This window comes from Lactuca saligna, chromosome 8 (assembly GCF_052625555.1).
Source record: "Lactuca saligna cultivar CGN05327 chromosome 8, ASM5262555v1, whole genome shotgun sequence".
Classification (NCBI taxonomy): domain Eukaryota; kingdom Viridiplantae; phylum Streptophyta; class Magnoliopsida; order Asterales; family Asteraceae; genus Lactuca; species Lactuca saligna.
Window position 1 is genome coordinate 53,999,300 of NC_136424.1, and position 25,190 is coordinate 54,024,489.

Consider the following 25,190-nt stretch of genomic DNA (forward strand, 5'->3'; position numbering starts at 1 on the left):
TGGGAGTAGTTCTTGGAGATGAATAGCTCTAGATATGTGCCATTGGTGGAGTGTGAGTGGTTGGCCTAGGAGTACTTGGATTTGAGGTAGGAGAAATTGAAAGAATGGTCTCTATGGTATGTCAAAACAAACATGTTTGGGCTAAAAAATTTTGGACTAGCACTGATAGTCCAAAAGTTTCATTTTCTTGCGAGTTTTGTCCTATTTGGTATGAAATTTTTTGTAAAGTTGATTTTTCCCCTTATTATTTAATTTTCCATTTTTGTTTTATTACCAACAACTAAAAACAATTAAAAATAAAAATACATTCTTTGGTCTCTCTCTCTCTCTCTCTCTCTCTCTCTCCAAGAGCTTTATTTGGGTTTTTTCTTGCACACATTCCCTATTTTCATGGTTTGTTCTTGTGTGTTCATACTCATGTTTTGAATGTGTAACCCTCCTTGAGAGCTCCACCTAAATGGTCCTTTTTTCACCACCCTTACATTCGAATGTTAATCCCAGCCATACCCCCCCCACCCTTAAGCCTCTCAAGAGCTCAAGCACACACTTACATACTCACATTCATAAACCCCATATCACCGGTCTTTACCTTATTTCATTCACGCTCTCTTAGGGTTAGCAAAAACTATAAGAAAGCATAATTAGACAAGGAAAATGATGTTTTTGGTGTCTAATCTCTCATTCTCGTTGTCGAGATAGAGAAATACGTTCAAAAAATTTTAAACGGTGGGCAATGGTAAGATCTCCAGTGAAATGTCGTCACCATTATTAAGGGTTTCAGCACCCACTTGCGGTGGTGGTTTGCTAGAAATTAAGCCAGAGAAGGAGAGCGTCTGAACCAGAGAAGAAGGATATCATTGTTCTCGGAGAAGGGCATTAAACTAGGGTTTCAATCACTATTGTGTTCATTGTTTAGGACAGAGGATCTACGGTTCGAGCATGTCATCTATCGAGGGTTTCGATCACCATCACAAAACATTGTCTGATTTGTGGTTCAACATTCCAATGAGAATGATGGTGGCTTCCGAAGGTAAGTTAGGGACAAGAAGAATGTGGAGGATTTAGGTTTGTTTGAACAGATCTAGGCTCAATTTTATTTGGGGCTACATTCGTCTTCATCTTCGTTGGTCTTCTCTTATTTTCTCCATATCTGTTAAGCAAATAATAAACAAAGCAAATAATAAACAAGGGATGAATCCATTTTTAAACAATGATATCATTATATATTGTTTCTGTTAGAACAAAAAATAATGGTGATGTTAGTTTAATTCCATAAAAAAGAAGGAACATAACTGGAAATGGAAAATATATGTTCCATATTCATCAATTGGAGAGAGAGAGAGAGAGAGAGAGAGAGAGAGAGAGAGAGAATGTATTTTATTTTTATTTGTTTATGTTGTTGATAATAAAACAAAATTAGAAGATTATATAATAAGGGGGAAAATCGTATTTCAAAAAATGTTCAAACTAAACTGGACTAAACTCGCGAGAAAATGAAACTTTGGACCACAAGTGCTAGTCCAAACTTTTTTTGGCCCAAACATGCTAGTTTTGACATACCATATCTGATGATGTCAAAACTTTGACTGTGTATTTCCAAAAAATTTAGAGAATTCGCAGCAACAAGAACATGGGAAAAAAAATTAGGAAATGAATTTTTTATGGTTAATGTGTAGGAAATCTCTAGAAAAATCTTATTATCTTAGGAAAAATTAACGATTAAGTCTCAAACAAATCTGAATAGAAAAGCCCGAGAAACCGAAAAATTTCTCCAATTTAGTCCCTTTTAATCTGTTCAATAGATCTTACGACCAAATCATTAGTTTTTCCAAAATAATGACTTTTCTATAGATTTCTCAAAAATTTATATATAATGTATAAACATATTTTTATGTACTTATATTCATTTATATATATATATATATATATATATATATATATATATATATATATATATATATATATATATATATATATATATATATATATATATATATATATATCAAGGTTCTAAATAACATAAGGCGTGACTTAGCGACAATATCAAATCTCAAGCTTTTCAGAGCCTAGGCGAGTCACGGCGTTTGTAAGGCGTGACTTAAGGCGGTAATTTTCTATATAATTAATATATATATATATATATATATATATATATATATATATATATATTCAACTATTATTCATTTTTATACACATATATGAGTTAATGTGGTGTTTTGGCACAGGCGGCAAATGCAAGCCTTGGAGCCATGGTGAGTTTTTTAAAACCTTGATATATATATATATATATATATATATATATATATATATATATATATATATATATATATATATATATATATATATATATATATTCTAAAGTATTTATGCATTTTTATATAGTTTGTTTGGAAAATGACATTATAGCACAACTAGCTTTTTTGTTTGTGCCGTATTGCCCACAACAGATTTTTTTTTGCACAATAGGTTAGTGAAGTTAACATTTACCTATTACATTGCCTAGATCCGTAAAAACTATCAGTTTTAGTTTAATCCGCTTATTTGGCATGGTGACATGGTAATAAAGAGACCATTTGTCGTATCCACACGGAAAGAAAACGTTAACTAAAAAAAATATTGACCGACCACTCATTTTTTCTCAATACCATTTTCTAGTACGATGTCTAGGTGCAAAACCCTAGAAGCAGATTACATTAATCCATCGTGGATGTGAACCTTGAACTACCTTCATCGGTCAGCTCTTATGATGTCAACGATACCTTAAACAACTATCAGAGTATATTCCTCCACCGTGGGCACACAACAACATTCGTCTTCAATCTCCTGTCACTGCTACAAACATCATCATCACAGTACCTGTGCATCAAAGAACCACCGGTGCACTACTAACACACATATACACTCACCCTCAAATGACATTCATGGATCTAAAAATAAAAAAGAAATAGATTTTTATCCCTTTTTCTCATCCTCTCTCCTTTTTGCGAAATCTAGTACCTTAATCGTTGATTTCATCGTTGTCGTTGATTTCTCTGCTTCGCAAACATTTATGGTTTTATTTCCTATTGACAGATTGGGAGTTCTTCATTTGGTTTCAAGCTTCATCTAGTTTTTTATTCATATTTTCTTCTATTTGGTTTCTGATTGACTTAGATTTGGTTTTGGATTCTTTTTTTTTCAGTTTGATATTAACGGTGGCAATGTAGTCTACGATGGTCGGTTTCATCAAACAAATACAGGTCTTGATTAGGGTTTATTGAACCAATCTATATATATTATCCAAAAATTTAAAGACAAAGAAAGTGATTATTTTTTTCTAGTTTCTTATTTGGGTTTTTATTAACTCGATCTTCAACTGTTTCTTCTTTTGTTTCAAAAGTTGTTGATGAACTTCACAAAGCACGAGGGCAAGCAATGGAGAGAACCTTTCATTGGAGTTGCAGGCAGGAGAATAGCTAGAACAGAGGTGGAGACGTAGATGAAAGTAACCAACGAGTTTGTTTTTTTTATTATTTTCTAGTTTTGGGGTTTTTATTAACTCGATCATAAACTGTTTATTCCTTTTCAAAAGTTGTTGATGAACTTCAAAAATCACGAGGGCAAGCAACAACAAGAACCATCCACTGGAGTTGTAGGTGGGTGAGCAACAAGAACATAGGTAGAGATGATGATGAAATAATCAACATGGAGATAAGTTTCATAATTTTAAAGAGAGAAGTGAGATTTAGATGGGGAAAATTAGGGTTTTGTGGTTAGGAGTTATGGTCAGGGTAAGTGGTTTATGGTGATAGTAGGGGTGGGTGGTTGACAGTGATGATGGTGGATGGTGGTGGTGTTGGTGGTAGAAGAATATCAACTTATATAAAACTGATTTTCCGCAATGGGTATTAAGAGGCCATTAAAAATAAATAGAAATCTAATTTAAAATGTCATATCACTAAAGTAATTGGCTATTCTGGTATCAAGTCACGTAAATGTGTAATTGATAGGTAAATGTTAACTTAAGTGACCTATTGTGAAAAAAACACTTCGGTGAGCAATACACACAAACAAAAAAGTTGGTTGTGCTACGTGTCATTTTCCCTAGTTTGTTTTATTATATATTTTGACGTATTTTAAATGTATAAATGTATTTGTTTAATTATTTATATAAAATTTGAAGTATGTTTACATAGTTTAATGTATTTGGTATATTTTTTCACATATTTATGTATTTTTAAGTTTATTTTTACGTATTTATATGTACTATTTTAATATTTTTGTAATTTTTTTTACGTATTTATGTACTTTTTTGCGTCAAGTTTCATTATAAGCATTAAACCTTTTCAATGAAGAAAAAAATCACTAGAGTATTTCAAAACAAACATTTTTCAAAGACGATCATTATCAATCAACACCATTTTTGTAAATAAATTCTTCCATTTATTTTCTTGAATTCAGTTTGTTGATAAACTTTGTTTACGAAAAAGATGTTCATAATCTTAGTTCGTCTACAAACTTAATTCAAGTAAAAAAAGAAAATAATTTATCTGTAAAAATGATATTGATTGCTTAAGATCACCTTTAGAAAATGTTTGTTTTGAAGTGTTGTAGCGGTTTTTGTTTCTTCGTTCACAAGGTCTAATGGTTAGTATTCAATGAAACTTAAGTAAAAAATACATACCAAAATACATAAAAGTATATATAAAACTTAAGAAAACTTAAAAAAACACATAAATACGTGAAAAAAATACATAAAAGTACATAAAATACTTAAAAATTCATATTAATTAATAAAAAATACGTGTATACATTTACAGTACATAAAAAAATAACACTATATAAAAAACTTATAAATCTTTAAAAAACTACATAAATACGTGTGTGTGTATACACACACTTAGAAAATATTTACAAAAATACATAAAAATAAGTTTATACATTATATGCAAATTTTAAGAAAATGTGTAGAAAACATTACTATTTTAGGAAAATTAACAATCTACTCTCATTAATTACCAGCTAAACACGTCAAAATTGATTAAAACAAAAAAACTAGGCAAATCTTCGGGTTTTTTTATTTAAAAAATGAAAATAAATGTTAATTTTGCAAAAAATTAGATTTTTTTTTAAATTTCCTGTTAATATATTTATTAATATATTTGATAAGTCCGTAAAAGTGTAAGGCCGTGTTTGTTTACCTCTTAATTTCATAATTAAGAGGCAATATCTTAAAATTTCAGATTCAGACCGTTTGTTTGCGTATTATTTTTTACCTCTTAACATGGAAAATACCTCTTATTTTTTTCAGAGAATAAACGAAGTCTGAAAAAAAAAAAAAGGAGACGTGCTTCCTTTTTTCCCTATTTGCCCTAATCATCGATGTGTCTTATTTTTTCCCCCTTGCATCTGCTTGCTTCGGCTCGTTACTCCTCAGCATCGGACGCCACCCTAATCGCCGAAGTCGATACACCAAGCAATCGTCGCTTTCCTCCGCCGCCGCAAGATCTGCCATCTCCGTCTCGTTCTTCTTCTGACTGCAGTAGCCAATCGTAGTAGCCAACAACAAGGTATTTTTCTGTTTCCTCTTCTGTTTCTTCATTCTTTCCCTCGAATTAATTGTTTCTTCTTGTGTTTCTTCCTTCTTTCCACTCAAACTTGAACATAAAAAACCGAAATTGTTATGCTATTATGTTATCAGTTTTTTATTTGTTCAATAAAAATCAATGTTTGATGTTATGGTCGATTTTGATGTTATATCATCGAATATGAATAAATTCAATGGATATGATGAAATGTTGATGTTGAATTTTTGATGTTATGTTTGAGTTTTTATACTCAAGTTTTTTTGTTTCATGTTTTTATGTTTGAGTATTATGCTGAAATGTTGTGGATGCTATAGAGTTGTGACATAATATTTGTATTTGATGCTTCAGTGAAATCATATATGCTCTTGTTGTTATCATGAAATATTCATTAGTTTTGCTCAATTATGCATTTGTTATGTTGAAGTAGTTATTGAAAATGTGCCTTTATATTGCTTAAATTGTTGTTGAAAATGTGTATTTGCATTGCTTAACTTGTTGCTAAAATATGCATTTTTTTTGTTGAATTGATCAAAGAAATGGGAGAAAAGAAGGATATGATTAGTTGGAAGGTTGAAGGTGTATAGAAAACCTTTCTAGAAGCTTGTTTACGTGAAGGTACAGTTAATGGACGGGAAGGGAGTAGTTTGAAAGCACTATCTTGGAGGAATGTAGCTGAAACACTAAAAATTGAACATAACTTTATTGTCGACCAAAAACAAATGAAGAACTGCTATGACTACCTAAAGTAAAAGTTTGGTGCTTTTTTGAAGTTAAAAAAACAAAACCGGTAATGTATACAATTCAACAACCAACACCTTCAATCTTTCCAAAGAAGAATGGGAACTAGAATCGAAGGTATTTTGTTAATTTATAAAAACTAGATTATCATGTTTAAATAATAAAATATTTTTTCCAAACAGTCAAACAAACATGTGGATTCTTTGAGACGCACGCCACTACTGTACCCCAACCTTTGCACAGTTGTTTGAAGGCGCGACTGCGACATGCATTCATAGTTGGGACCAACTTCTACCCTTCCCCGTCCTACTCAAAAGTTAAGCCACTATAGTTTACATGACTTTGATGACATTGATTGCACTCAACAATAAACTGTAGGTCACAGTGACGAGTCACCCGCTCAATCAAAAAAACAAAAGACTACACATACGGGAAATAGTCAAAATAAAAGTAAAGATAAGGGCAACGATGCATCGAATTCAAGATTACTTGAAATCGGGGAAGATATTGGCACAATTGCTAAGATATTTGTGGAAAAGCATGCTTCTTCAAATTTGGATGTGTGTATGGAAAAGTTGGAGAAGTTAGGATGGGAAATATTTGATCCAAGATACACTATAGTTGTTGCTCTTTTTGGTGAAGGCGCATATAAGAGACACGTGTGGTTAACCATTGATACAGCTATTATTGAGAATTGGGTCAAGACTGTTGGAGCACATTATGAAATGTTTCACTAAGTAGATATTTTGAATGTTTTTGATGGGTTTTTTTGGATAAGTACATGTTTGGTTTGAACTAGATGGTTATTTTGGATTACTTGATGTTTGGTTTGAACTAGATGGTTTTTTTTGGATTACTTGATGTTTGGTTTGAACTAGATGTTTTTTTGGATTACTTGATCTTTTGGATTACTAGATTTTCATATGACATGAATGACTTGATGTTTTGGATGAATTTTTATGTTATATGTTGTTAATATAATTGTTATGTATTTTCAAAATAACATATTGCTTATGGATTCGGATGAAGAAATTGCATTATTCATTTTACTATGTTGTGATTGGTTGAATCTAGCATCCAATAGACTTGGAAGGGCAATTGATAATGATTCGGAAATGAGCGGTCATCAACATACACAAGAATTGTTGCATGGAACTTCTAAACAATGTCATGAGCCGATGCATCTTTCACGTGAATCGTATGTACTTTTATGCAATCATTTTAGACGAAACAGTTGGTTGTAAAGTAGTAGGCATATAAGTGTTGAAGAAAAGATGGTTATGTTTTTGACAACTATAACACATAATAAATGGTTCAGGATTATCAAACCAAGGTTTCAACACTCCACAGAAACTGTACATAGATGCTTTCATGAGGTGCTAAATGCATTGATGATTTTTGCAAAAGAAATTATAGTGCCAACGAATTGTAATGCAGCCGTGAACTCCTCAGAGAGACACCGTAGGCTAAAAGAAATATTTCCTGGAGCAATAGGTGCGTTAGATGGAACTCTTGTACTTGCAGTCATGTCTGCTGATCAACAAACTCGTTACAGGGGAAGAGGAAAATGTGAATTCTTTCAAAATGTTTTAGGAATTTGTGATTTTGATATGATATTCAAATTCGTATGGGCCGGTTGGGAGGATATAACACATGATTCGCGAGTTTTGTAAGAAGTTGCATTTAACTCGACATCAGGCTCTCCGTTTCCTCCTCCAGGTTTGTAATTCTCTTTAAATTTATTATAAAATACGATTTTAAATTTCTATACATAATACTTCCTTCACTCATGTCTATAGATAAATATTACATTTGCGATGCTGCATACATCAACACTCGTGGATTTATGAATCCTTACCGTAACATGAGGTATTGGTTATCTGATTATCAACGATGACGTCCGTTAACTAAGAAAGAAAAATTCAATCATGCACATGCGTAACTCAGAAATGTTATTGAACGTGCTTACGGTGTTTTGAAGGCGCGATTCCCAATCCTAAAACAAATGACTCATTTTCCTTCTTTTAGTGCAAATAGATATAGTTGTTGCTTGTTTTACAGTCCACAATTTCATAAGGAAATATGATATTCATGATGAGTTATCTATGGCGTTCGAGGAGAACGATGGTCAAACACAAGGGGGAGCAAATGATGGCCAAAACGTATACGATATTGAATGGGGTTCACAAGGCAATGAATACATGAATAATTTGTGTGATCAGATTGCGAATCAATTGGGGTCAAATTAAATTTGTAGGATTTTATTTGGATTTTAGTATGATTTTGTGGATTTAAAAATATTTATGTTTGATTTGGATTTGTGTTTAATTTTGATTTATACTAAATCTGGATTTTATATGGTGTTCATATTTATTTTAATACTAATTTAAGAAATTTATTAGGTTATTTTCTAAAAAAACAATTGAATTCAATAAAAATATAAAACAAAAAGATAAAATGATCATTTTAATAATTCAACACAACAATTTAGAGTTTCTAACCAAACGTGTTAAATATTCAGCTCTTAAAATTTCAGACCCTCTTAGAAATTCAGATCTCTTAAAAATACAGATCCTGCCAAAGAGCCCAAAAACCCAAGGAGACTAAATGGTTATTTTTAGAATACCTATTTTTTAACGGTTAGATTAGTTTTTTGGTCTTTTTCAAATTTCTCTGATAAATCAATCGACTGCATTGATTATTTGAATGAGATTTTAAAACGCGCTGCCCTACTAACAACTACACAATTAGTACCACCACTTTTAGTTGCTGTTTCGGTTTGGATGAATGATTGTACTCCTCCTACACAAACCTACACATCTCAATTGCTTCAAAAACTTAGATATCAAAACTATATAATTAAATGCATTGTAAGTTTCAAAATTTAATCATTTATTTATTAAATGCAAAAATATTATTAAAATGTAACGTGACATCTTTTAAAATTGTTACCATATTTGTATAATAGTTAAAAATTTCAAATTAGAGGTCATTAATAAATAAATATTCTTAAAATAAATCATTATAATAACAACAAAATATATATATATATATATATATATATATATATATATATATATATATATATATATATATATATATATATATATACACACACACACACACAATTTAGGGGTATTTGTAGGACGATTTGATTAGGTTATTGGTCAAAACCGAATCATAACGATTACAATTGATTAATATTGCAACGACCATATTTTTAAACCAAAACTTATTTTTAAAACCCATAGAAAAATAGCTTTCATAATAACATCTAAAGAAAATCATAATATCAAATACAATTTCCACATCAAAATATCAGAGTGTCCCAAAATATCCAGTAACAAAATCTCCAAACAAATGTGTACAATCAAACATTCGCTTTCCTACGATCCTCATAATAATTGAAACATATTTAATCAACAACTATAAGCACACAACACAACACATAAAACAGCTATGGGTTATTAGCAACCCTAAAGACTACCTGAAGTCTCAATACATATAACAGCACATTCACAGTAATAACATTTTGACCCAACTGGTCATCGCATGTATAAATAAAAAGTTATTCTACCACACATGTAAGAATAAGTGAGAAAACTCAAATGACACTGATGACTGATAGAAGTCACACCCGAACTATCAAAACTAGACTTTGCTTAATTAAATACACCGATTAACCTTAATTAATAACTAATGTATTTTCACACACACTACTAAGCCTAAGTCAAGTTTAGGCCACACACTTAGAGTAAAAGACCATTTTACCCCTAACAAACACCTCACCATCCACTTAATTCTCAAACATGAAAATTCCACAAAAATCAACAAAAGTCAACTTGGTCATTATGCTCAGCGTACCTGACCCTACACTGGGCGTAGATCGCATCGCCGTTTAGATGAGCTTGCATAAGGCTATGTGGGACGTAGCCAAGCGTACATGTAGTGTATGCACGACGTTCCCACTATCTTCATGCAAAATGTATTAATCCTTAAGACATTCATTCTAAACACAGATCTAGCCCCTAAAGAACGTCTTAGTCTATAAAGTCTCTTACTTTAAGCCTTTTCAGGGTTGAATAAGCTTAAATCTCAAAACCTTAACTTAAACAATACTCAAAACCACCAAACTCTTGCATGGGAAAAAAAGGACAATCAAGCAAGCATTTTTTTGACTTTAGATGTCCTAAAACACATGAAAGGATAGCTAATATGCTCTTGAGTATACCATACTCACAAAGATCCAAGCTTGGGACAAAAAGCTTATAAATAACCTCCTTAAAAAATCTAAAAAGAAAAGCACCAATGTATAAACTTTATACCTTTAGAAGATGCACAAGGTGAAGTAGAAACCAGATCCAAAGACTAGAATGCACCACCTTCTTCTGCAAGAACTTCCTTCTCCACCAAGAATGCTCAAGAATCACAAACAAGCTCCAAAATCTCACTCACAAGGCTAGGGTCCGATATCAAGGGTTTAGAGGGAATGGAGGTTGGCTAACGAATGTCCAAGGGTGGTATAATGTGTTTAAATAGCGCTCACAACTCAAAAATTAGGGTTTCAGAACACCACTGTGTTGACCTCCTCGCATGTATGCCCAACGTACTCCCTCCATTGTGTTGAACTCTTCGTTGACTTACGCCCGACATACTAGACTCATACTGTATCACTTAAATCCTGGCAAGTTTCTTTATTTCCCTTATTATTATTAATGTTGGATTTTTGGTCCTTGAGTTGTACGTGGGGCGCACCACAAGGTACACTTAGGGTACAAGTTATAATGCGAGTAGACGTGACGTACCACATGGTATGCTTAACGTACTCATGTGAGGCGGGATAGAGACTTCAGACACGTACGCTGGCAGTATGTGTATGTACGTGGGGCATACATGTATTTACGTTGGGTGTACATGAGTCATTTATAAACCCTAATTTTCGGGGTTGGGCACTATATAAACATCATTATGGACCATGAAACCCTCATTTCTCAGCCTCCATTGTCCATATAGCCTCAAGCATGAAACCCAAAGCCTCTCCTTTGTGTTTTGAGCTTATTATGTTTGTTTTGGTGTGTTTTGGTTCATATTCAAGAAGTACAAGCTTGGTGCAAGGTGGTGGATCAAGGAAGAGCTTGGGTATCTCATATATTTGCTTCATTTCCAGCTTGTTTGAGCTAAAAAGCTTTGGTCTTTCTCATTAGTGGCTTAGATCTATCATTTGAGAGTTTTGGTCAGTTTTGGCCCCTTGAATGAGATCTAGTGGTTTGATACCACTCCCGGAGCTTTAAGTTGCCACTCTTTGTGTTTATGAGTTTCTAGATGCATAAAGTTGTCACCTTTAAGGTTTAGATCCATCCATGCATGAGTTTATGTCCATTTAATGAAAGTATAGTATTATATTTTGAAGTTGGGTCTTCATTGGGCATGCAAACTCACCAAGTCAGTGACTTTATGGTTATAGACACTTATTAGGACTCAGATATGTGGTTTCGACTTTTGGGCTTGAGCATTACGAGTTTAATGAAGAGTTTGGCTTAATGGACACGTACGTTGGGCATACAAGTATGTACGCACATCGTACAAGCCAAATAGCGTGTACACTTAGCGTAAAATTGAGCACACACCGTGTACTCAGTTAGGTGGGATTTTGCATTTGGGCTTCGAGTTTGGGCTTAGGTGTTTGAGTTCTTATTGGGCCACCTGAGTGCAATTGTTTTGTACTAATAAAATGGTTTGGCTTTAGGGTAAGGCCCATGTAAGGGGTTTGAGCCCTGTGACATCCCCATTTTCAGTCAGAAAAGACCGATTTGATTAGGTTGTCACACCCCCAAACCGAAACGGCAGAAACGTTCGGGGGCGGAGGATGTCATGTACAGTATCACAACAATGTATAATAGTAACCAAAGCAACAACAACCGTTACATTAATAATATAAACCTTACATTGTGTTCAAAACATTAATTGATTTACATTAACATTATAGCAAAAGATAGGATATAAAGCTCCGTCTTCGCAAAACCAAAGAGGATACCTGTCTACTAACGATCCTGAGAATACAAGTGGTTTAAAAAAATGTCAACATTAAAGTTGGTGAGTTCATAAGTATTTTTGTTATAAAAGTATACTCTTTGTTCTTTGGAAAAGTTCGTCTGTTCCTCCAGAAAATCCTATATTTTCTTAATGAGTAATATGACTGTGCCTGTTCCTTCTGCGATTATTTAGTGAATACAAATTATATATAATACAAATTGAATAGACAGTTGAATGTGTGGATCTGCCCTAACCCCACAACCAAACAAGGAACATGAAGTAAGGCAGAAGTCACACATTCCACTACCCATCGGATCTTAATTATATATAATTCTAACGTATTCACCAAGTAATTCTTTCAAAAAATGATGAATGTGTTTCTTTCAAAAAATCCTATATTTTCTTGGTAAAATGGTGACCACAATATATGCTTCAATAATCACTTAGTTTATACTAGCTATATATAATCTAATATCGAATGGACACTTGAATGTGTAAATTTTCCCTAAGCCCACAACCAAACAAGGAACAAGAAGTAAGGTGGAAGTCACACATTCCACTACCTATCGGATATTAGTTATATATAAATCTGACATATAAACTAAGGAATTATAGAATTAACCATTACTGGTCCTTTATGTTATACTAGTTTGTAAATAAGTGTTAAACCTTTTGTATATATGATGTTTATCATAGAAAATCCTAAACTTTCTATAAAACCGATTAGTAGTCTTAATTGTTCCAAGAGCAAAAAGCACAAGTATAATTTCCATATTTAGTTTAATGATACCTAGTTTTATCTATAAGTAAAACTAGCTGAAGATGTGTTTGCCCTAAAAACTGGATGCAATGATATTACCCTCCTATGATCACTTAGTACATACACGTTGTATATAAACGAGATCAAATAGACAGTAGAATAGGTGAATTTGCCCTAAGCCCACAACCAAAATAGGAATGGGAAGTAAGGCGGAAGTCACACATTCCACTATCTACCAGACTTCAATTGTATATAACCCTATTGTATATACTGAGTAATCAAATAGTTAATATCCCTTAAAATTGTTTAAGAAAGTGTATATTACTACATTAATATATCTTGTTTTTCTCTTTGTGAGTTCTTATAACCATACTAATATAACGGATATCCTGATACGACGTGAATCGGACGTCAATATCGTTAATGACGTTTGTCACCCGTAGACCTGCCGGTCCAACTGTAGCTATCAGTCGAGGTGCGGGATTGTCGGTCCCATATAGATCTATGTGACAATCGTCAATCTTGAGTCAAGTCAAGCCATCAAGTCAAGCCGGTCAACTCTATTAAACCTTGTGTATTAGGGTTGGTGTTATGTTCGTATTGTATAACTTGCTATATTAATGGGAAAACATCACAGGAGAAAAGTTTTGTGTTAAAAATTTCCTAAGTCTTAGTACTAATCAATGAATTAAACTGATGAAAACCATGTTGCATACTCATTAGGAGTGTGTGGGATCCTTAATCATGACTTAACGGGCTCAAGGGACTCGCATTACGGAACCAAACACTCACAAATGCCACACTTGAAACCTCTCTCAAATATCTCTCTGTATGAGGAATCTCTCCAAGAATGTCAAATCTCTCCTAAAACTCTCCAAGTATGGGAAACCTCTCTCAAATATCTCTCTGTATGAGGAATCTCTCCAAGAATGTCAAATCTCTCCTAAATCTCTCCAAGTATGTGAAATCTCTCTCAAATATCCCTTCGTATGAAAAATCTCTCCAAGAATGTCAAATCTCTCCCAAATCTCTCCAAATATGTGAAACCTCTCTCAAATATCTCTTTGTATGAGAGATCTCTCCAAGAATGTCAAATCTTTCCCAAATCTCTCCAAGTGTGAGAAATCTCTCCCAAATCTCTCTCAAAAGCTTCCCGCGACTTTTTGGAATCATTCGGGTCATTCCGGCCCTTAACCGGGTCAAAAACGGCTTAAAACGGGGCGAAAACGAGAAAAATGGACCTTAGGAACCGAAACCCTCTTATAAGAGGCGAAGTTCCTTAGGACCGAGAGGTCCTCTTAGGAACCGAAAGTAAGAAGACCGAAACCGAGAGCAAGAAGCAAGAACCGGAACCGAAAGTACTGTTCACGACAGAGCGCTCGGTGCCTCTCGGTCCGCCCCCACTCTCTGTTCGCGCCGCACTCTCGGTCCGACTCCGCCTCTCTGCCTCTCGCGCACTCTCGGTCCGACTCCGCCTCTCTGCCTCTCGCGCACTCTCGGTCCGACTCCGCCTCTCTGCCTCTCGCGCACTCTCGGTCCGACTCCGCCTCTCTGCCTCTCGCGCACTCTCGGTCCGACTCCGCCTCTCTGCCTCTCGCGCACTCTCGGTCCGACTCCGCCTCTCTGTCTCTCACGCACTCTCGGTTCCCTTCTCTCCTCTCTGTCTCTTCGTGCTCTCGGTTCTTCCCTCCTTCTCCTCTCCTCTCGGTTCCGCCTCCCTCTCTCTCTCGGTTCAGCATAAGAGGGCCGAACCTCGGCCAGGTCTCGCATTTTGTCATTTTCAGCCCATTTTTGATATTTTTGACATTTTAAGCCCGTTTTTCATGATTTTAAAGCGGGATTTTCTCCAGAAATTATATTTTAACATAATAAACTCTAAATATTCATAATTTAAACATATTTTGATGAAAATCATTATTTAAATAATAAAAATCAAATGGATGAATTATTAAAGGTGGAGTGTTGACTTTGCCTTATCCAAAGCCACAAGCAACCACCCCACACTCACTCTTTGACTAACCACACCTCTCCACCTTACCTAGGTCACTTCAATGTTCCCTTACACTCAAATTTCACCCACTCCCACGTTTTTGAGCTGGAACAAACAACTACACTCCTCATTTTCTCTCATTTCTCTCATTCCACTAAGTAACAAACACCACTTTTTCTCTCAAACTCTCCTACACAAATTTTCGAGATCCAAGGCTGATTTCAAGTGTTCTTCCACACTTAGTAAGTAAAAATTCATCCTCCCTATTACTATTTCACTTCATTCTACTCAAATCTTTGGTTGCTTACACAAACTCCCTAACTATGATGTTAGATTCTCGAAAACCTTCAAGGCATCTCCAAGTGTTCTTGAATTAAACACTTCCATTCTTCAACAATCATCTACTGAAATCACTCAAGGTGAGTTCATACCCCTACATTTTCATGATTTCTCAAGTTTTCAGGGGGTGAATACAAGTTAAAACACTAAGAACCTATCAAAATTTTTCTAACAGCCTTCATCAGAAAAGTTCAACTCCATTCACGGACTGTTTTGGGCATCTTAAATATTTTTGTTTTCAAAACTGTACAAGGTGCAAATAGTTCAAGCTTTTAGCTTTAAAATGGCTACTTGCACATCTCCATAAGATTTTTCTACAATTTATGGTGATTTTTACAAAACTGCCTATCATTTCAAACAACAATCCGGACCAGTCTGTGATTTTGGACTTTTTCACCCAAGTTAGAGGTCATTATAAATTGAGATAAAATTTATGAGCAAACTAGACACATTTTGTGAACTCTCAGAATTTACGGATCTAGTTTTCGACTTCGTATGATTTTTCTATGATTTTTCCAAATACAGGGCAGAATGGCTAAAGTTAGCCAACAGCATGTAAATATCATAACACTTTGTATTATGTTGAGCAAAGTGTATAATCATAAGTTCTAATATTTGAATGTGTTTCCATGTTAGTTTATCATTATGAACTGAAACTAAGACATTCATATTAAATATTATTCTTTCATTTTAGAACACGGATTATTTAACTATAAAAAGTATAGTTTGATAATTTCATAACACTAACACATTTCCATAAAAGAGTTTATACATATCACATACACTTTAGATAAACTATAATAGGTATAGTTTGTGATACATCACTCACGCACTCGTACAAAAAGGGTACATTCATACAAGAAAGATTTATATTCACACACATTTCAAGTAAACTTGTTAACCTATGTTGTGAGACTCTCTCTCTCTCTCTCCCCGTACGTCCGAGTGCGGGATATAATTCCTGGTAGTTATAATCAGAATCTCCTTGAGGGAGAACGTGATACTTGTATATAGATCTATATTGGGTTTGACACCCCACACCTTGCTGCTAGCTACAGTGGGATCTGCAGGTCTACGGGTGACAAATGTCATTTCGTTTTCGCGACGCCTGAGAAACGTTGTGGCAGGTTCACATAGTCACAGTATGATTATAGCGACTCACTTAGGGGGATAACAATTCATGAAGTTTACGGGGTTTCATAAAACCGAAGTAGGTTTTAGGTTGATAAAAGAAATTTTACTTTCCATAACATTTTAAACTCATAACATTGTTACTAAGAAACGATGATTTCTCATACACTCTAGTCTTTGGTTATAAGGCTACATTTCTCGGATTTCAAGGGAAATACCGGATTTTTCTGAAACAAACGCGACATTTACATGTGAAATACTCCTACTAAGTTTATTAATAAAAGCTTATGAACTCACCAACCTTTGTGTTGACACTTTTCAAACAACTTGTATTCACAGGAAAACACTAATCAGGTTATCAAGTGCTTTTGAGGATGGGACGTTAAGGCGTCAAACTTTTAACATTTTGACAACATATTGTAATTGATTTTGAAACATGTAATTCATACAAGTGATGTAACTTTTTCAATTATATATATGTTGGTTGTGTTTGCTTAAATTGCTATTAAAATTGTGGTTATGATGCTATACATGAAGTCCTCCACCCCCGGACGTTTCCGCCATCCTTGGTTTGGGGGTGTGACAGATTGGTATCAGAGCACGGTTTATAGTGAATTAAGTATGTCAACCACATAAGATATACAAACTATAAACACATTTGGGACTAAAAGTCTCTGATTCTTAAAGTGATTTAAAGAGTTGTACTTTTAGAAAACAAATAATTTCTTGTTTTAAAGTATACTTGCATGCATTCTATACTAGCATGGTATCATAACTTAGGAGAACATAAATTGAAAGAGGAGGAGTCGAACATTATTAATACGCCTTAGCATGTGTAATCAGTTCTGGGAAGGATATAGCCTGATCAACTATATCCATCCAAGAAGTAACTTACGCACACTAAGGAATAGTCGTAATGAGCGACAAATCTGAAAACCTAATTACACTCCATAAAGAACACGCTAAGAACCAAATATAAACATTTAAAAAATACTATATGAGTATTTGTACGTTTCTATAGCGCCAAATTATTATCTTCCGATACGTACTTCTTAATCCCGTTTCTCGTGCAGACGACATGGCAGGATTTCACATACCCGGGGACCCCTATTTTCCCAATCAGGGAAACGCGGGATGGATCGAAGACGAGCCCGAAGAGGATCCCGAAGAGGAACCCGAGGAGGATCCCGAAGAGGAACCCGAGGAGGATCCCGAAGAGGATCCCGAGGAGGAGCCCGAGGAGGAAGACGAACAAGGAGAAGAAGAGGAAGACGACCAAGAAGAAGAGGAAGAAGAGGAAGACGACCAGGAAGAAGAGGAAGAAGAGGAAGGTGATGAGGTAGTCATGGTTGGGAACGAAGCGGAGGAACCACCAGAAGTATTCAACCCTCCCTACATCGCGAGGGTACCCGCGCACCGTTTTGGTTACAATGGACCTGAACCCCCTTGGGTAACAACGATCGAAAGATGGAGCCGACAACAACGCCAACGGTCACCATATGGCTACCAACGAGGTTACTATGATCTCACTCATGGTGGACCGGCTGACAGGGCTCTCCCCGTCATGATACAACGAATGGCAAGAATGGATGATCGTGGTAGGACAACGACAGATCAGGTCCGGGAGTTAAGTGCCATTGTACAGTCTACTACGGATCGCACCAGAAACCTGGAACGAGACTCCCACCACCGAGACCAACTCATTCGAGACCTTCTCGCGGCTCAAGCAAAAACAAGAAAGTATCGGGAAAGATACATGGCACTCGAAGAGAGAATGGTTGCAGCAGAACGCAAATTGGCGGAACTACAGGGCGCATCGACATCATCGCAGCCTCCGTCAAAGAAGGGTCGTAGTGATTAGAACTTGTTGCTATTCTCCCGTCTTGGTAGTAGGATTTTATGAGTACGCGTTGGTGCTACTCCTTGTATGTAGGTCGACCCTGCGACTATGTGATTACACTATTCAAAGGGCTTTTGTAATGCCAAAAACTACCTTTTGTAACGATGTAATGTAGACCCTTATGAGGTCAAACTTTACCCTCTAAACGTTATGTACTAAAAGTTATCAATGAAATTTGGCATGTGTTTTATTTATTGAATGTTTGGCACTATACATCATAACCTGATCACACAAACAGTTTACGAATAATAAAGTTATGATAAAAATACAAGAGGGATGGAACCAGTATCACTCGACTCGTTATCACTATTGAAGTCTTACCGACTAGTCATTTTTTTTTATGACAGAACCATGCCACCAAGGAAAAGACCAAGGCCTTCCAACAACCCAGTGCCGCCTCCACCACCACCTCCGCAGTTTGATCCTGCAATGTTCCAGGCTGCAGTGACGGCAGCCGTGGCGGCAGCAATGTCGCAAATGGGAACCCATGGTTCCGGCGGTTCTGGATCCGGAGCTACCAATTCCATTCATGGGGACAGCACGGGGCGTACGAGGGAGTGCACTTACAAAGACTTCACGAATGGCAAACCCGATCCTTTCAATGGAAGCGGGGGCGTCATCACACTGGTACAATGGTTCGAAAGGACCGAGGCAGTTTTTGAAATCTGCGCTTGTCCCGAAGCGAGCAAGGTCAAGTATGCGGCATTCACTTTCACTGGAAAAGCACTTACTTGGTGGAATGGCCGAGTTAAGTCACTTACTCCTGCAGTAGCTAACGCAATCAGCTGGGAGGATTTGAAAGCCCTAATGTTAAAGGAATACTGCCCGAGGGGCGAAATACAAAAACTTGAAGAAGAACTTTGGAACCTCCGGATGACAGGCACTGATCTTGAAACTTATACTGCCCGCTTCAACGACCTAGCACTCCTCTGTCCAACAATGGTCACTCCAGAAGAGAAGAAGGTGGAACGATATCTCTGGGGCCTATCATCCCAGATTCAAGATAGTGTCTTGGCCTCGAAACCCACTACCTTTGAGAGTGCCAAGGAATTGGCACAACAACTCATAGATCACAGGGCTAGCCGTGGTACCGTGATAACCACCACCGACCGAACAAAAGGAGGGAACAACAAGAGGAAGTTCTGGGGCAATAAAAGGAAACAACCAACTCAGGACCCCGCCAAAAAGCAACCGATTGTTGCTGTTCGCGCCGCCACTACTGCTGTCGCTCCAGCGCCACCGAAACAGTATACAGGAACTCTTCCCAAGTGCAACAAGTGTAACTACCACCATAACGGTGCTTGTCGAGAGTTACACTGCAATAACTGTAACAAAAAGGGGCACACTGCCCGATTCTGTAGAGCGACTACCCAACCCGCCACACAAGTCGCTACGACCGCCAACACTGGAGCAAGCCAAGCCTGCTATGGGTGTGGTGAAACGGGACACTTCAGGAGGAACTGCCCCAAGGCACGAGCCCCTAATGCTGGGGGTGTAGGGAGAGTCCTAACTTTAGGGCAGGGAGAAGCAGTCAAGGATCCCTCTGTGGTTACTGGTACGTTCCTCCTCAATAACTCTTATGCATGCGTACTTTTCGATAGTGGGGCAGAAAGGAGTTTCATAAGTCACCAATTCAAACATATACTTAAGCAAAATTCTCAACCACTAGAAGATTCTTACATCGTAGAAATGGCAAATGGAAAGGTTGAGCGCGCTAATGATATTTACATAGGGTGTACTCTCACTCTAGACAACCATTTGTTCAAAATCGACCTTATGCCGGTCACCATAAAAAGCTTCGATATAATCATTGGTATGGATTGGCTAAGCCTTCATCGTGCCGACATTCTATGTTACGAAAGGGCCGTCCGCCTCAATCTGCCGAATGGCAACGTTCTCACCGTTTATGGTAATAAACCTAGTGCGAACCTGCAAATCATCTCTTGTGTTAAAACCCAAAAGTACCTCCGAAAGCAATACCAGGTTTTCTTAGCCCACATCGTAGACAAGAAACAGGAGGTGAAGGACATCAAAGAAATTCCAGAAGTATGCAACTTCCCTGATGTTTTCCCAGACGATCTGCCTGGTGTACCACTCGCACGACAAGTCGAATTTCGGATCGACTTAATCCCAGGAGCTACCCCCGTCGCCAGGGCTCCCTATCGCTTAGCACCGGCAGAAATGCAAGAACTATCCAGCCAATTGAATGAACTATTGAGCAAAGGGTTCATCAGGCCAAGCTTCTCACCTTGGGGAGCACCAGTCTTATTTGTAAAGAAGAAGGATGGGTCTTTTCGCATGTGCATAGACTATCGAGAACTAAACAAACTCACTATCAAGAACCGTTATCCCCTACCCCGAATCGATGACCTCTTCGACCAGCTCCAAGGAGCCAGCTACTTTTCAAAAATCGACCTGAGGTCGGGCTATCATCAACTGCGAGTTCAAGAAGAGGATATCCCCAAGACGGCATTCAGAACTCGCTATGGGCACTATGAGTTTGTAGTGATGCCATTCGGGTTAACTAACGCGCCCGCGGTGTTCATGGATTTGATGAATCGAGTGTGTCGACCCTTCTTGGATAAATTCGTCATCGTATTCATCGACGATATCCTGGTCTATTCGAGGAGCGAAGAAGAGCACAGACATCACCTACGACTGGTTCTGGAGGTTTTAAGAACCGAGAAGCTTTACGCTAAATTCTCAAAGTGTGAATTTTGGCTCCGAGAAGTAGGATTCCTTGGCCACGTAGTAAGCAAAGAAGGAATACATGTGGACCCCTCGAAGATCAAAGCAATCGAAGATTGGTCAACACCTACAACGCCGACAGAAATCCGACAGTTTTTAGGACTCGCAGGCTACTATCGAAGATTCATACAAAACTTCTCCAAAATCGCTAAGCCTCTCACCACCTTGACTCAGAAAGGGGTGGTGTTCGAATGGGAAGATAAACAAGAAGCCGCCTTCCAGACACTAAAGCAAGCCCTATGCAGCGCACCAGTCTTGTCTCTTCCAGAAGGAACTGATGATTTTGTGGTGTATTGCGATGCTTCAAATCAAGGCCTCGGCTGTGTGCTCATGCAAAGGGGAAAAGTCATCGCTTATGCATCAAGACAACTGAAGACACATGAAGTTAATTACACAACCCACGACCTTGAATTGGGAGCTGTGGTGTTCGCCCTGAAGATTTGGAGGCACTACCTCTACGGCACCAAGTGCACCATTTTCACTGATCACAAAAGTCTTCAACACATTCTCAATCAGAAAGAACTAAACATGCGCCAAAGAAGATGGGTGGAATTGCTGAATGACTACGAATGTGAAATTCGCTACCACCCGGGCAAGGCTAATGTAGTAGCCGACGCCTTAAGCAGGAAAGAATACTCGGGTCGCCGAGTAAAATCCCTAGCCATGACTATCCACTCCCAACTGGCCACCCAGATCAAGGACGCCCAATTAGAAGCCCTGAAACCAGAAAACGTGGCAAGCGAAGCACTAAGGGGGATGGATAAGAACTTGGAAGTCAAAGGGGATGGAGCTCGTTATCTCATGAATCGAATCTGGACACTGAAGTTCGGTGGGTACAGAGACGTTGTAATGGACGAGGCCCACAAGACTCGATACTCCATTCATCCGGGGTCAGATAAGATGTATCTAGACCTCAAAAGGTTATACTGGTGGCCAAACATGAAGGCTGAAATTGCTACTTATGTGAGCAAGTGCCTCACTTGCGCCAAGGTCAAGGTGGAATACCAGAAGCCATCAGGACTACTTCAACAACCGGATATACCCGAGTGGAAGTGGGAGCGAATAACCATGGACTTCGTAACCAAACTGCCTAAGACATCAGGTGGGATGGATACCATATGGGTGGTTGTGGACAGATTGACCAAGTCCGCGCACTTCCTGCCAATAAAGGAAACAGACAAGATGGAAAAGTTGACCAGGACGTACATTAAGGAGATCGTGCGACTACATGGTGTACCAACATCCATTATCTCGGATCGAGATAGTAGATTCACCTCGCGTTTCTGGCAGTCCCTACAAAAATCTCTGGGAACCAGATTAGACATGAGTACGGCCTACCATCCACAAACGGACGGACAAAGTGAGAGAACCATCCAGACGTTGGAAGACATGCTGAGAGCCTGTGTGATAGATTTTGGTAAGGCATGGGATACCCATCTACCGCTTATCGAATTCTCTTATAATAACAGTTATCACACTAGCATTGGAGTCGCTCCATTCGAAGCTCTTTACGGCCGCAAGTGTAGATCACCACTGTGTTGGGCCGAAGTTGGAGATACTCAGCTAGCCAGAGGGCAAGTCCCTGATAGCACCCTTACGGGGCCGGAAATCATAAGGGAAACCACAGAAAAGATCATTCAAATTCGGGAAAGACTAAAAGCGTCTCGTGATCGACAAAAGAGTTACGCGGATAAGCGACGCAAACCTTTAGAATTCCAGGTCGGAGACCGGGTACTACTAAAAGTTTCCCCCTGGAAAGGGGTGATACGTTTCGGTAAACGGGGGAAACTAAACCCAAGGTACATCGGTCCGTTCGAAATCCTTGCTAGGATTGGTCCTGTGGCGTACAAACTCCGACTACCACAAGAACTTAGTAATGTGCACCCTACCTTCCACGTGTCCAACTTAAAGAAGTGTCTGTCTGACGAGACACTCGTAGTACCGCTCGAAGAAATTGAAGTTAATGAAAATCTCCACTTTGTGGAGGAACCCGTCGAGATCATGGATCGAGAGATCAAGAGAACAAAACAAAGTCGCATTCCCATAGTGAAGGTTCGTTGGAACGCAAAGCGAGGGCCTGAGTTTACCTGGGAACGTGAAGATCAAATGAAACAAAAATATCCACATCTTTTCCCAAACCCTTGAAGTCCCAGCCGGATTTAAATTTCGGGACGAAATTCCCTCTAACGGGGGGATGATGTGACAATCGTCAATCTTGAGTCAAGTCAAGCCATCAAGTCAAGCCGGTCAACTCTATTAAACCTTGTGTATTAGGGTTGGTGTTATGTTCGTATTGTATAACTTGCTATATTAATGGGAAAACATCACAGGAGAAAAGTTTTGTGTTAAAAATTTCCTAAGTCTTAGTACTAATCAATGAATTAAACTGATGAAAACCATGTTGCATACTCATTAGGAGTGTGTGGGATCCTTAATCATGACTTAACGGGCTCAAGGGACTCGCATTACGGAACCAAACACTCACAAATGCCACACTTGAAACCTCTCTCAAATATCTCTCTGTATGAGGAATCTCTCCAAGAATGTCAAATCTCTCCTAAAACTCTCCAAGTATAGGAAACCTCTCTCAAATATCTCTCTGTATGAGGAATCTCTCCAAGAATGTCAAATCTCTCCTAAATCTCTCCAAGTATGTGAAATCTCTCTCAAATATCCCTTCGTATGAAAAATCTCTCCAAGAATGTCAAATCTCTCCCAAATCTCTCCAAATATGTGAAACCTCTCTCAAATATCTCTTTGTATGAGAGATCTCTCCAAGAATGTCAAATCTTTCCCAAATCTCTCCAAGTGTGAGAAATCTCTCCCAAATCTCTCTCAAAAGCTTCCCGCGACTTTTTGGAATCATTCGGGTCATTCCGGCCCTTAACCGGGTCAAAAACGGCTTAAAACGGGGCGAAAACGAGAAAAATGGACCTTAGGAACCGAAACCCTCTTATAAGAGGCGAAGTTCCTTAGGACCGAGAGGTCCTCTTAGGAACTGAAAGTAAGAAGACCGAAACCGAGAGCAAGAAGCAAGAACCGGAACCGAAAGTACTGTTCACGACAGAGCGCTCGGTGCCTCTCGGTCCGCCCCCACTCTCTGTTCGCGCCGCACTCTCGGTCCGACTCCGCCTCTCTGCCTCTCGCGCACTCTCGGTCCGACTCCGCCTCTCTGCCTCTCGCGCACTCTCGGTCCGACTCCGCCTCTCTGCCTCTCGCGCACTCTCGGTCCGACTCCGCCTCTCTGCCTCTCGCGCACTCTCGGTCCGACTCCGCCTCTCTGTCTCTCGCGCACTCTCGGTTCCCTTCTCTCCTCTCTGTCTCTTCGTGCTCTCGGTTCTTCCCTCCTTCTCCTCTCCTCTCGGTTCCGCCTCCCTCTCTCTCTCGGTTCAGCATAAGAGGGCCGAACCTCGGCCAGGTCTCGCATTTTGTCATTTTCAGCCCATTTTTGATATTTTTGACATTTTAAGCCCGTTTTTCATGATTTTAAAGCGGGATTTTCTCCAGAAATTATATTTTAACATAATAAACTCTAAATATTCATAATTTAAACATATTTTGATGAAAATCATTATTTAAATAATAAAAATCAAATGGATGAATTATTAAAGGTGGAGTGTTGACTTTGCCTTATCCAAAGCCACAAGCAACCACCCCACACTCACTCTTTGACTAACCACACCTCTCCACCTTACCTAGGTCACTTCAATGTTCCCTTACACTCAAATTTCACCCACTCCCACGTTTTTGAGCTGGAACAAACAACTACACTCCTCATTTTCTCTCATTTCTCTCATTCCACTAAGTAACAAACACCACTTTTTCTCTCAAACTCTCCTACACAAATTTTCGAGATCCAAGGCTGATTTCAAGTGTTCTTCCACACTTAGTAAGTAAAAATTCATCCTCCCTATTACTATTTCACTTCATTCTACTCAAATCTTTGGTTGCTTACACAAACTCCCTAACTATGATGTTAGATTC

General features: G+C 37.9%; 1 long non-coding RNA gene across 1 annotated transcript; it reads left to right on the forward strand.

Annotated features, from left to right (window-relative positions):
• The first annotated feature begins 2,664 nt into the window (after positions 1 to 2,664).
• LOC145012706 (uncharacterized) lies at positions 2,665 to 4,104 on the forward strand. The gene is made up of 3 exons (XR_013664639.1): positions 2,665 to 2,877; positions 3,182 to 3,239; positions 3,380 to 4,104. It is a non-coding gene; the product is annotated as an uncharacterized LOC145012706 (long non-coding RNA).
• Positions 4,105 to 25,190: the final 21,086 nt, after the last annotated feature.